The 12,250-nt window shown below is 62.8% G+C and overlaps 15 non-coding genes across 15 annotated transcripts; all 15 read left to right on the plus strand.

Annotated features, from left to right (window-relative positions):
• Positions 1–364: 364 nt before the first annotated feature.
• Positions 365–528, plus strand: LOC141056410 (U1 spliceosomal RNA). The gene has a single exon (XR_012221636.1). It is a non-coding gene; the product is annotated as a U1 spliceosomal RNA (small nuclear RNA).
• Positions 529–1,162: 634 nt separating this feature from the next.
• Positions 1,163–1,326, plus strand: LOC141056411 (U1 spliceosomal RNA). The gene has a single exon (XR_012221637.1). It is a non-coding gene; the product is annotated as a U1 spliceosomal RNA (small nuclear RNA).
• A 634-nt stretch (positions 1,327–1,960) lies between these two features.
• Positions 1,961–2,124, plus strand: LOC141056412 (U1 spliceosomal RNA). The gene has a single exon (XR_012221638.1). It is a non-coding gene; the product is annotated as a U1 spliceosomal RNA (small nuclear RNA).
• A 637-nt stretch (positions 2,125–2,761) lies between these two features.
• On the plus strand, positions 2,762–2,925 carry LOC141056414 (U1 spliceosomal RNA). The gene has a single exon (XR_012221639.1). It is a non-coding gene; the product is annotated as a U1 spliceosomal RNA (small nuclear RNA).
• A 634-nt stretch (positions 2,926–3,559) lies between these two features.
• On the plus strand, positions 3,560–3,723 carry LOC141056655 (U1 spliceosomal RNA). The gene has a single exon (XR_012221858.1). It is a non-coding gene; the product is annotated as a U1 spliceosomal RNA (small nuclear RNA).
• A 634-nt stretch (positions 3,724–4,357) lies between these two features.
• LOC141056415 (U1 spliceosomal RNA) lies at positions 4,358–4,521 on the plus strand. Its single transcript, XR_012221640.1, has one exon. It is a non-coding gene; the product is annotated as a U1 spliceosomal RNA (small nuclear RNA).
• Positions 4,522–5,155: 634 nt separating this feature from the next.
• LOC141056416 (U1 spliceosomal RNA) lies at positions 5,156–5,319 on the plus strand. Its single transcript, XR_012221641.1, has one exon. It is a non-coding gene; the product is annotated as a U1 spliceosomal RNA (small nuclear RNA).
• Positions 5,320–5,953: 634 nt separating this feature from the next.
• On the plus strand, positions 5,954–6,117 carry LOC141056417 (U1 spliceosomal RNA). Its single transcript, XR_012221642.1, has one exon. It is a non-coding gene; the product is annotated as a U1 spliceosomal RNA (small nuclear RNA).
• Positions 6,118–6,751: 634 nt separating this feature from the next.
• LOC141056419 (U1 spliceosomal RNA) lies at positions 6,752–6,915 on the plus strand. The gene has a single exon (XR_012221644.1). It is a non-coding gene; the product is annotated as a U1 spliceosomal RNA (small nuclear RNA).
• A 643-nt stretch (positions 6,916–7,558) lies between these two features.
• On the plus strand, positions 7,559–7,722 carry LOC141056420 (U1 spliceosomal RNA). Its single transcript, XR_012221645.1, has one exon. It is a non-coding gene; the product is annotated as a U1 spliceosomal RNA (small nuclear RNA).
• A 634-nt stretch (positions 7,723–8,356) lies between these two features.
• On the plus strand, positions 8,357–8,520 carry LOC141056421 (U1 spliceosomal RNA). The gene has a single exon (XR_012221646.1). It is a non-coding gene; the product is annotated as a U1 spliceosomal RNA (small nuclear RNA).
• Positions 8,521–9,154: 634 nt separating this feature from the next.
• On the plus strand, positions 9,155–9,318 carry LOC141056422 (U1 spliceosomal RNA). The gene has a single exon (XR_012221647.1). It is a non-coding gene; the product is annotated as a U1 spliceosomal RNA (small nuclear RNA).
• A 634-nt stretch (positions 9,319–9,952) lies between these two features.
• Positions 9,953–10,116, plus strand: LOC141056423 (U1 spliceosomal RNA). Its single transcript, XR_012221648.1, has one exon. It is a non-coding gene; the product is annotated as a U1 spliceosomal RNA (small nuclear RNA).
• A 631-nt stretch (positions 10,117–10,747) lies between these two features.
• Positions 10,748–10,911, plus strand: LOC141056425 (U1 spliceosomal RNA). The gene has a single exon (XR_012221649.1). It is a non-coding gene; the product is annotated as a U1 spliceosomal RNA (small nuclear RNA).
• A 637-nt stretch (positions 10,912–11,548) lies between these two features.
• Positions 11,549–11,712, plus strand: LOC141056426 (U1 spliceosomal RNA). Its single transcript, XR_012221650.1, has one exon. It is a non-coding gene; the product is annotated as a U1 spliceosomal RNA (small nuclear RNA).
• Positions 11,713–12,250: the final 538 nt, after the last annotated feature.

Consider the following 12,250-nt stretch of genomic DNA (forward strand, 5'->3'; position numbering starts at 1 on the left):
TTCACTTGGCCACTGGGCCGGGAGGAGGAGGGGGGCGGCAGCAGCAGCAGCAGCAGCTGGAGCTGGAGCTGTCTGCATGTTCCCCGGGTGGGAGCAGCGGCGTGAGCGAGGCTGGGGTGGAGCCAATGGCCCTACATGCAAATGACTCTGGCTGCTGCTGGGCATCTTGGACGGCTTGGGACTCAGTCGAGCTCGGCCTGCCCCGTGGGGGTTGGACCGGGCGCCAGCCAGCGCCTCCCACTCAACGAGCCTCCGGGCGGCCTGCGCCCTACGCCAAGACACCCCCTCCCCTTCGGGCACGAGACTCCGCGATGTTGGAGAGCTGCGTCGGAGGGCCGCTCGTCGGACCGGCGGGCCCCAACTCATACTTACCTGGCAGGGGAGATACCATGATCACTAAGGTGGTTCTCCCAGGGTGAGGCTCATCCATTGCACTCCGGGTGTGCTGACCCCTGCGATTTCCCCAAATGCGGGAAACTCGACTGCATAATTTGTGGTAGTGGGGGACTGCGTTCGCGCTTTCCCCTGATTTCCTCTGGTCAAAGACAGAAGCCGACCCACCGAAAGAAACGTGCTCTGGCAGAGCCGCACGTCACACCTGTTGCCAGAGCTAGAATACTTTGGAGCAGCTCAAAGCGGCGTCAGTTGTGGCCTTTGGCTCCCCCTTGTGGGGGAGGCCTGCCACAACTTCCGTGCATCGCTGTGTGTCTTTTTGCTTGGCTTGTCTGTTCCTTGCTGCCTTTGGCCCTTTTGGGGCTCCCTGGGCTGGTGGGGATTGATCAGCTCGCCTGCGTCTTATTCACTTGGCCACTGGGCCGGGAGGAGGAGGGGGGCAGCAGCAGCAGCAGCAGCAGCTGGAGCTGGAGCTGTCTGCATGTTCCCCGGGTGGGAGCAGCGGCGTGAGCGAGGCTGGGGTGGAGCCAATGGCCCTACATGCAAATGACTCTGGCTGCTGCTGGGCATCTTGGACGGCTTGGGACTCAGTCGAGCTCGGCCTGCCCCGTGGGGGTTGGACCGGGCGCCAGCCAGCGCCTCCCACTCAACGAGCCTCCGGGCGGCCTGCGCCCTACGCCAAGACACCCCCTCCCCTTCGGGCACGAGACTCCGCGATGTTGGAGAGCTGCGTCGGAGGGCCGCTCGTCGGACCGGCGGGCCCCAACTCATACTTACCTGGCAGGGGAGATACCATGATCACTAAGGTGGTTCTCCCAGGGTGAGGCTCATCCATTGCACTCCGGGTGTGCTGACCCCTGCGATTTCCCCAAATGCGGGAAACTCGACTGCATAATTTGTGGTAGTGGGGGACTGCGTTCGCGCTTTCCCCTGATTTCCTCTGGTCAAAGACAGAAGCCGACCCACCGAAAGAAACGTGCTCTGGCAGAGCCGCACGTCACACCTGTTGCCAGAGCTAGAATACTTTGGAGCAGCTCAAAGCGGCGTCAGTTGTGGCCTTTGGCTCCCCCTTGTGGGGGAGGCCTGCCACAACTTCCGTGCATCGCTCTGTGTCTTTTTGCTTGGCTTGTCTGTTCCTTGCTGCCTTTGGCCCTTTTGGGGCTCCCTGGGCTGGTGGGGATTGATCAGCTCGCCTGCGTCTTATTCACTTGGCCACTGGGCCGGGAGGAGGAGGGGGGCGGCAGCAGCAGCAGCAGCAGCTGGAGCTGGAGCTGTCTGCATGTTCCCCGGGTGGGAGCAGCGGCGTGAGCGAGGCTGGGGTGGAGCCAATGGCCCTACATGCAAATGACTCTGGCTGCTGCTGGGCATCTTGGACGGCTTGGGACTCAGTCGAGCTCGGCCTGCCCCGTGGGGGTTGGACCGGGCGCCAGCCAGCGCCTCCCACTCAACGAGCCTCCGGGCGGCCTGCGCCCTACGCCAAGACACCCCCTCCCCTTCGGGCACGAGACTCCGCGATGTTGGAGAGCTGCGTCGGAGGGCCGCTCGTCGGACCGGCGGGCCCCAACTCATACTTACCTGGCAGGGGAGATACCATGATCACTAAGGTGGTTCTCCCAGGGTGAGGCTCATCCATTGCACTCCGGGTGTGCTGACCCCTGCGATTTCCCCAAATGCGGGAAACTCGACTGCATAATTTGTGGTAGTGGGGGACTGCGTTCGCGCTTTCCCCTGATTTCCTCTGGTCAAAGACAGAAGCCGACCCACCGAAAGAAACGTGCTCTGGCAGAGCCGCACGTCACACCTGTTGCCAGAGCTAGAATACTTTGGAGCAGCTCAAAGCGGCGTCAGTTGTGGCCTTTGGCTCCCCCTTGTGGGGGAGGCCTGCCACAACTTCCGTGCATCGCTGTGTGTCTTTTTGCTTGGCTTGTCTGTTCCTTGCTGCCTTTGGCCCTTTTGGGGCTCCCTGGGCTGGTGGGGATTGATCAGCTCGCCTGCGTCTTATTCACTTGGCCACTGGGCCGGGAGGAGGAGGGGGGCGGCAGCAGCAGCAGCAGCAGCAGCTGGAGCTGGAGCTGTCTGCATGTTCCCCGGGTGGGAGCAGCGGCGTGAGCGAGGCTGGGGTGGAGCCAATGGCCCTACATGCAAATGACTCTGGCTGCTGCTGGGCATCTTGGACGGCTTGGGACTCAGTCGAGCTCGGCCTGCCCCGTGGGGGTTGGACCGGGCGCCAGCCAGCGCCTCCCACTCAACGAGCCTCCGGGCGGCCTGCGCCCTACGCCAAGACACCCCCTCCCCTTCGGGCACGAGACTCCGCGATGTTGGAGAGCTGCGTCGGAGGGCCGCTCGTCGGACCGGCGGGCCCCAACTCATACTTACCTGGCAGGGGAGATACCATGATCACTAAGGTGGTTCTCCCAGGGTGAGGCTCATCCATTGCACTCCGGGTGTGCTGACCCCTGCGATTTCCCCAAATGCGGGAAACTCGACTGCATAATTTGTGGTAGTGGGGGACTGCGTTCGCGCTTTCCCCTGATTTCCTCTGGTCAAAGACAGAAGCCGACCCACCGAAAGAAACGTGCTCTGGCAGAGCCGCACGTCACACCTGTTGCCAGAGCTAGAATACTTTGGAGCAGCTCAAAGCGGCGTCAGTTGTGGCCTTTGGCTCCCCCTTGTGGGGGAGGCCTGCCACAACTTCCGTGCATCGCTGTGTGTCTTTTTGCTTGGCTTGTCTGTTCCTTGCTGCCTTTGGCCCTTTTGGGGCTCCCTGGGCTGGTGGGGATTGATCAGCTCGCCTGCGTCTTATTCACTTGGCCACTGGGCCGGGAGGAGGAGGGGGGCAGCAGCAGCAGCAGCAGCAGCTGGAGCTGGAGCTGTCTGCATGTTCCCCGGGTGGGAGCAGCGGCGTGAGCGAGGCTGGGGTGGAGCCAATGGCCCTACATGCAAATGACTCTGGCTGCTGCTGGGCATCTTGGACGGCTTGGGACTCAGTCGAGCTCGGCCTGCCCCGTGGGGGTTGGACCGGGCGCCAGCCAGCGCCTCCCACTCAACGAGCCTCCGGGCGGCCTGCGCCCTACGCCAAGACACCCCCTCCCCTTCGGGCACGAGACTCCGCGATGTTGGAGAGCTGCGTCGGAGGGCCGCTCGTCGGACCGGCGGGCCCCAACTCATACTTACCTGGCAGGGGAGATACCATGATCACTAAGGTGGTTCTCCCAGGGTGAGGCTCATCCATTGCACTCTGGGTGTGCTGACCCCTGCGATTTCCCCAAATGCGGGAAACTCGACTGCATAATTTGTGGTAGTGGGGGACTGCGTTCGCGCTTTCCCCTGATTTCCTCTGGTCAAAGACAGAAGCCGACCCACCGAAAGAAACGTGCTCTGGCAGAGCCGCACGTCACACCTGTTGCCAGAGCTAGAATACTTTGGAGCAGCTCAAAGCGGCGTCAGTTGTGGCCTTTGGCTCCCCCTTGTGGGGGAGGCCTGCCACAACTTCCGTGCATCGCTCTGTGTCTTTTTGCTTGGCTTGTCTGTTCCTTGCTGCCTTTGGCCCTTTTGGGGCTCCCTGGGCTGGTGGGGATTGATCAGCTCGCCTGCGTCTTATTCACTTGGCCACTGGGCCGGGAGGAGGAGGGGGGCGGCAGCAGCAGCAGCAGCAGCTGGAGCTGGAGCTGTCTGCATGTTCCCCGGGTGGGAGCAGCGGCGTGAGCGAGGCTGGGGTGGAGCCAATGGCCCTACATGCAAATGACTCTGGCTGCTGCTGGGCATCTTGGACGGCTTGGGACTCAGTCGAGCTCGGCCTGCCCCGTGGGGGTTGGACCGGGCGCCAGCCAGCGCCTCCCACTCAACGAGCCTCCGGGCGGCCTGCGCCCTACGCCAAGACACCCCCTCCCCTTCGGGCACGAGACTCCGCGATGTTGGAGAGCTGCGTCGGAGGGCCGCTCGTCGGACCGGCGGGCCCCAACTCATACTTACCTGGCAGGGGAGATACCATGATCACTAAGGTGGTTCTCCCAGGGTGAGGCTCATCCATTGCACTCCGGGTGTGCTGACCCCTGCGATTTCCCCAAATGCGGGAAACTCGACTGCATAATTTGTGGTAGTGGGGGACTGCGTTCGCGCTTTCCCCTGATTTCCTCTGGTCAAAGACAGAAGCCGACCCACCGAAAGAAACGTGCTCTGGCAGAGCCGCACGTCACACCTGTTGCCAGAGCTAGAATACTTTGGAGCAGCTCAAAGCGGCGTCAGTTGTGGCCTTTGGCTCCCCCTTGTGGGGGAGGCCTGCCACAACTTCCGTGCATCGCTGTGTGTCTTTTTGCTTGGCTTGTCTGTTCCTTGCTGCCTTTGGCCCTTTTGGGGCTCCCTGGGCTGGTGGGGATTGATCAGCTCGCCTGCGTCTTATTCACTTGGCCACTGGGCCGGGAGGAGGAGGGGGGCGGCAGCAGCAGCAGCAGCAGCTGGAGCTGGAGCTGTCTGCATGTTCCCCGGGTGGGAGCAGCGGCGTGAGCGAGGCTGGGGTGGAGCCAATGGCCCTACATGCAAATGACTCTGGCTGCTGCTGGGCATCTTGGACGGCTTGGGACTCAGTCGAGCTCGGCCTGCCCCGTGGGGGTTGGACCGGGCGCCAGCCAGCGCCTCCCACTCAACGAGCCTCCGGGCGGCCTGCGCCCTACGCCAAGACACCCCCTCCCCTTCGGGCACGAGACTCCGCGATGTTGGAGAGCTGCGTCGGAGGGCCGCTCGTCGGACCGGCGGGCCCCAACTCATACTTACCTGGCAGGGGAGATACCATGATCACTAAGGTGGTTCTCCCAGGGTGAGGCTCATCCATTGCACTCCGGGTGTGCTGACCCCTGCGATTTCCCCAAATGCGGGAAACTCGACTGCATAATTTGTGGTAGTGGGGGACTGCGTTCGCGCTTTCCCCTGATTTCCTCTGGTCAAAGACAGAAGCCGACCCACCGAAAGAAACGTGCTCTGGCAGAGCCGCACGTCACACCTGTTGCCAGAGCTAGAATACTTTGGAGCAGCTCAAAGCGGCGTCAGTTGTGGCCTTTGGCTCCCCCTTGTGGGGGAGGCCTGCCACAACTTCCGTGCATCGCTGTGTGTCTTTTTGCTTGGCTTGTCTGTTCCTTGCTGCCTTTGGCCCTTTTGGGGCTCCCTGGGCTGGTGGGGATTGATCAGCTCGCCTGCGTCTTATTCACTTGGCCACTGGGCCGGGAGGAGGAGGGGGGCGGCAGCAGCAGCAGCAGCAGCTGGAGCTGGAGCTGTCTGCATGTTCCCCGGGTGGGAGCAGCGGCGTGAGCGAGGCTGGGGTGGAGCCAATGGCCCTACATGCAAATGACTCTGGCTGCTGCTGGGCATCTTGGACGGCTTGGGACTCAGTCGAGCTCGGCCTGCCCCGTGGGGGTTGGACCGGGCGCCAGCCAGCGCCTCCCACTCAACGAGCCTCCGGGCGGCCTGCGCCCTACGCCAAGACACCCCCTCCCCTTCGGGCACGAGACTCCGCGATGTTGGAGAGCTGCGTCGGAGGGCCGCTCGTCGGACCGGCGGGCCCCAACTCATACTTACCTGGCAGGGGAGATACCATGATCACTAAGGTGGTTCTCCCAGGGTGAGGCTCATCCATTGCACTCCGGGTGTGCTGACCCCTGCGATTTCCCCAAATGCGGGAAACTCGACTGCATAATTTGTGGTAGTGGGGGACTGCGTTCGCGCTTTCCCCTGATTTCCTCTGGTCAAAGACAGAAGCCGACCCACCGAAAGAAACGTGCTCTGGCAGAGCCGCACGTCACACCTGTTGCCAGAGCTAGAATACTTTGGAGCAGCTCAAAGCGGCGTCAGTTGTGGCCTTTGGCTCCCCCTTGTGGGGGAGGCCTGCCACAACTTCCGTGCATCGCTGTGTGTCTTTTTGCTTGGCTTGTCTGTTCCTTGCTGCCTTTGGCCCTTTTGGGGCTCCCTGGGCTGGTGGGGATTGATCAGCTCGCCTGCGTCTTATTCACTTGGCCACTGGGCCGGGAGGAGGAGGGGGGCGGCAGCAGCAGCAGCAGCAGCTGGAGCTGGAGCTGTCTGCATGTTCCCCGGGTGGGAGCAGCGGCGTGAGCGAGGCTGGGGTGGAGCCAATGGCCCTACATGCAAATGACTCTGGCTGCTGCTGGGCATCTTGGACGGCTTGGGACTCAGTCGAGCTCGGCCTGCCCCGTGGGGGTTGGACCGGGCGCCAGCCAGCGCCTCCCACTCAACGAGCCTCCGGGCGGCCTGCGCCCTACGCCAAGACACCCCCTCCCCTTCGGGCACGAGACTCCGCGATGTTGGAGAGCTGCGTCGGAGGGCCGCTCGTCGGACCGGCGGGCCCCAACTCATACTTACCTGGCAGGGGAGATACCATGATCACTAAGGTGGTTCTCCCAGGGTGAGGCTCATCCATTGCACTCCGGGTGTGCTGACCCCTGCGATTTCCCCAAATGCGGGAAACTCGACTGCATAATTTGTGGTAGTGGGGGACTGCGTTCGCGCTTTCCCCTGATTTCCTCTGGTCAAAGACAGAAGCCGACCCACCGAAAGAAACGTGCTCTGGCAGAGCCGCACGTCACACCTGTTGCCAGAGCTAGAATACTTTGGAGCAGCTCAAAGCGGCGTCAGTTGTGGCCTTTGGCTCCCCCTTGTGGGGGAGGCCTGCCACAACTTCCGTGCATCGCTGTGTGTCTTTTTGCTTGGCTTGTCTGTTCCTTGCTGCCTTTGGCCCTTTTGGGGCTCCCTGGGCTGGTGGGGATTGATCAGCTCGCCTGCGTCTTATTCACTTGGCCACTGGGCCGGGAGGAGGAGGGGGGCAGCAGCAGCAGCAGCAGCAGCAGCAGCAGCTGGAGCTGGAGCTGTCTGCATGTTCCCCGGGTGGGAGCAGCGGCGTGAGCGAGGCTGGGGTGGAGCCAATGGCCCTACATGCAAATGACTCTGGCTGCTGCTGGGCATCTTGGACGGCTTGGGACTCAGTCGAGCTCGGCCTGCCCCGTGGGGGTTGGACCGGGCGCCAGCCAGCGCCTCCCACTCAACGAGCCTCCGGGCGGCCTGCGCCCTACGCCAAGACACCCCCTCCCCTTCGGGCACGAGACTCCGCGATGTTGGAGAGCTGCGTCGGAGGGCCGCTCGTCGGACCGGCGGGCCCCAACTCATACTTACCTGGCAGGGGAGATACCATGATCACTAAGGTGGTTCTCCCAGGGTGAGGCTCATCCATTGCACTCCGGGTGTGCTGACCCCTGCGATTTCCCCAAATGCGGGAAACTCGACTGCATAATTTGTGGTAGTGGGGGACTGCGTTCGCGCTTTCCCCTGATTTCCTCTGGTCAAAGACAGAAGCCGACCCACCGAAAGAAACGTGCTCTGGCAGAGCCGCACGTCACACCTGTTGCCAGAGCTAGAATACTTTGGAGCAGCTCAAAGCGGCGTCAGTTGTGGCCTTTGGCTCCCCCTTGTGGGGGAGGCCTGCCACAACTTCCGTGCATCGCTGTGTGTCTTTTTGCTTGGCTTGTCTGTTCCTTGCTGCCTTTGGCCCTTTTGGGGCTCCCTGGGCTGGTGGGGATTGATCAGCTCGCCTGCGTCTTATTCACTTGGCCACTGGGCCGGGAGGAGGAGGGGGGCGGCAGCAGCAGCAGCAGCAGCTGGAGCTGGAGCTGTCTGCATGTTCCCCGGGTGGGAGCAGCGGCGTGAGCGAGGCTGGGGTGGAGCCAATGGCCCTACATGCAAATGACTCTGGCTGCTGCTGGGCATCTTGGACGGCTTGGGACTCAGTCGAGCTCGGCCTGCCCCGTGGGGGTTGGACCGGGCGCCAGCCAGCGCCTCCCACTCAACGAGCCTCCGGGCGGCCTGCGCCCTACGCCAAGACACCCCCTCCCCTTCGGGCACGAGACTCCGCGATGTTGGAGAGCTGCGTCGGAGGGCCGCTCGTCGGACCGGCGGGCCCCAACTCATACTTACCTGGCAGGGGAGATACCATGATCACTAAGGTGGTTCTCCCAGGGTGAGGCTCATCCATTGCACTCCGGGTGTGCTGACCCCTGCGATTTCCCCAAATGCGGGAAACTCGACTGCATAATTTGTGGTAGTGGGGGACTGCGTTCGCGCTTTCCCCTGATTTCCTCTGGTCAAAGACAGAAGCCGACCCACCGAAAGAAACGTGCTCTGGCAGAGCCGCACGTCACACCTGTTGCCAGAGCTAGAATACTTTGGAGCAGCTCAAAGCGGCGTCAGTTGTGGCCTTTGGCTCCCCCTTGTGGGGGAGGCCTGCCACAACTTCCGTGCATCGCTGTGTGTCTTTTTGCTTGGCTTGTCTGTTCCTTGCTGCCTTTGGCCCTTTTGGGGCTCCCTGGGCTGGTGGGGATTGATCAGCTCGCCTGCGTCTTATTCACTTGGCCACTGGGCCGGGAGGAGGAGGGGGGCGGCAGCAGCAGCAGCAGCAGCTGGAGCTGGAGCTGTCTGCATGTTCCCCGGGTGGGAGCAGCGGCGTGAGCGAGGCTGGGGTGGAGCCAATGGCCCTACATGCAAATGACTCTGGCTGCTGCTGGGCATCTTGGACGGCTTGGGACTCAGTCGAGCTCGGCCTGCCCCGTGGGGGTTGGACCGGGCGCCAGCCAGCGCCTCCCACTCAACGAGCCTCCGGGCGGCCTGCGCCCTACGCCAAGACACCCCCTCCCCTTCGGGCACGAGACTCCGCGATGTTGGAGAGCTGCGTCGGAGGGCCGCTCGTCGGACCGGCGGGCCCCAACTCATACTTACCTGGCAGGGGAGATACCATGATCACTAAGGTGGTTCTCCCAGGGTGAGGCTCATCCATTGCACTCCGGGTGTGCTGACCCCTGCGATTTCCCCAAATGCGGGAAACTCGACTGCATAATTTGTGGTAGTGGGGGACTGCGTTCGCGCTTTCCCCTGATTTCCTCTGGTCAAAGACAGAAGCCGACCCACCGAAAGAAACGTGCTCTGGCAGAGCCGCACGTCACACCTGTTGCCAGAGCTAGAATACTTTGGAGCAGCTCAAAGCGGCGTCAGTTGTGGCCTTTGGCTCCCCCTTGTGGGGGAGGCCTGCCACAACTTCCGTGCATCGCTGTGTGTCTTTTTGCTTGGCTTGTCTGTTCCTTGCTGCCTTTGGCCCTTTTGGGGCTCCCTGGGCTGGTGGGGATTGATCAGCTCGCCTGCGTCTTATTCACTTGGCCACTGGGCCGGGAGGAGGAGGGGGGCGGCAGCAGCAGCAGCAGCAGCTGGAGCTGGAGCTGTCTGCATGTTCCCCGGGTGGGAGCAGCGGCGTGAGCGAGGCTGGGGTGGAGCCAATGGCCCTACATGCAAATGACTCTGGCTGCTGCTGGGCATCTTGGACGGCTTGGGACTCAGTCGAGCTCGGCCTGCCCCGTGGGGGTTGGACCGGGCGCCAGCCAGCGCCTCCCACTCAACGAGCCTCCGGGCGGCCTGCGCCCTACGCCAAGACACCCCCTCCCCTTCGGGCACGAGACTCCGCGATGTTGGAGAGCTGCGTCGGAGGGCCGCTCGTCGGACCGGCGGGCCCCAACTCATACTTACCTGGCAGGGGAGATACCATGATCACTAAGGTGGTTCTCCCAGGGTGAGGCTCATCCATTGCACTCCGGGTGTGCTGACCCCTGCGATTTCCCCAAATGCGGGAAACTCGACTGCATAATTTGTGGTAGTGGGGGACTGCGTTCGCGCTTTCCCCTGATTTCCTCTGGTCAAAGACAGAAGCCGACCCACCGAAAGAAACGTGCTCTGGCAGAGCCGCACGTCACACCTGTTGCCAGAGCTAGAATACTTTGGAGCAGCTCAAAGCGGCGTCAGTTGTGGCCTTTGGCTCCCCCTTGTGGGGGAGGCCTGCCACAACTTCCGTGCATCGCTGTGTGTCTTTTTGCTTGGCTTGTCTGTTCCTTGCTGCCTTTGGCCCTTTTGGGGCTCCCTGGGCTGGTGGGGATTGATCAGCTCGCCTGCGTCTTATTCACTTGGCCACTGGGCCGGGAGGAGGAGGGGGGCAGCAGCAGCAGCAGCAGCTGGAGCTGGAGCTGTCTGCATGTTCCCCGGGTGGGAGCAGCGGCGTGAGCGAGGCTGGGGTGGAGCCAATGGCCCTACATGCAAATGACTCTGGCTGCTGCTGGGCATCTTGGACGGCTTGGGACTCAGTCGAGCTCGGCCTGCCCCGTGGGGGTTGGACCGGGCGCCAGCCAGCGCCTCCCACTCAACGAGCCTCCGGGCGGCCTGCGCCCTACGCCAAGACACCCCCTCCCCTTCGGGCACGAGACTCCGCGATGTTGGAGAGCTGCGTCGGAGGGCCGCTCGTCGGACCGGCGGGCCCCAACTCATACTTACCTGGCAGGGGAGATACCATGATCACTAAGGTGGTTCTCCCAGGGTGAGGCTCATCCATTGCACTCCGGGTGTGCTGACCCCTGCGATTTCCCCAAATGCGGGAAACTCGACTGCATAATTTGTGGTAGTGGGGGACTGCGTTCGCGCTTTCCCCTGATTTCCTCTGGTCAAAGACAGAAGCCGACCCACCGAAAGAAACGTGCTCTGGCAGAGCCGCACGTCACACCTGTTGCCAGAGCTAGAATACTTTGGAGCAGCTCAAAGCGGCGTCAGTTGTGGCCTTTGGCTCCCCCTTGTGGGGGAGGCCTGCCACAACTTCCGTGCATCGCTGTGTGTCTTTTTGCTTGGCTTGTCTGTTCCTTGCTGCCTTTGGCCCTTTTGGGGCTCCCTGGGCTGGTGGGGATTGATCAGCTCGCCTGCGTCTTATTCACTTGGCCACTGGGCCGGGAGGAGGAGGGGGGCGGCAGCAGCAGCAGCAGCAGCAGCTGGAGCTGGAGCTGTCTGCATGTTCCCCGGGTGGGAGCAGCGGCGTGAGCGAGGCTGGGGTGGAGCCAATGGCCCTACATGCAAATGACTCTGGCTGCTGCTGGGCATCTTGGACGGCTTGGGACTCAGTCGAGCTCGGCCTGCCCCGTGGGGGTTGGACCGGGCGCCAGCCAGCGCCTCCCACTCAACGAGCCTCCGGGCGGCCTGCGCCCTACGCCAAGACACCCCCTCCCCTTCGGGCACGAGACTCCGCGATGTTGGAGAGCTGCGTCGGAGGGCCGCTCGTCGGACCGGCGGGCCCCAACTCATACTTACCTGGCAGGGGAGATACCATGATCACTAAGGTGGTTCTCCCAGGGTGAGGCTCATCCATTGCACTCCGGGTGTGCTGACCCCTGCGATTTCCCCAAATGCGGGAAACTCGACTGCATAATTTGTGGTAGTGGGGGACTGCGTTCGCGCTTTCCCCTGATTTCCTCTGGTCAAAGACAGAAGCCGACCCACCGAAAGAAACGTGCTCTGGCAGAGTCGCACGTCACACCTGTTGCCAGAGCTAGAATACTTTGGAGCAGCTCAAAGCGGCGTCAGTTGTGGCCTTTGGCTCCCCCTTGTGGGGGAGGCCTGCCACAACTTCCGTGCATCGCTGTGTGTCTTTTTGCTTGGCTTGTCTGTTCCTTGCTGCCTTTGGCCCTTTTGGGGCTCCCTGGGCTGGTGGGGATTGATCAGCTCGCCTGCGTCTTATTCACTTGGCCACTGGGCCGGGAGGAGGAGGGGGGCGGCAGCAGCAGCAGCAGCAGCTGGAGCTGGAGCTGTCTGCATGTTCCCCGGGTGGGAGCAGCGGCGTGAGCGAGGCTGGGGTGGAGCCAATGGCCCTACATGCAAATGACTCTGGCTGCTGCTGGGCATCTTGGACGGCTTGGGACTCAGTCGAGCTCGGCCTGCCCCGTGGGGGTTGGACCGGGCGCCAGCCAGCGCCTCCCACTCAACGAGCCTCCGGGCGGCCTGCGCC

This window comes from Dendrobates tinctorius, unplaced genomic scaffold, assembly GCF_039654945.1.
Source record: "Dendrobates tinctorius isolate UK_male_01 unplaced genomic scaffold, ASM3965494v1 ptg000197l, whole genome shotgun sequence".
In the NCBI taxonomy this organism is placed as follows: Eukaryota; Metazoa; Chordata; class Amphibia; order Anura; family Dendrobatidae; genus Dendrobates; species Dendrobates tinctorius.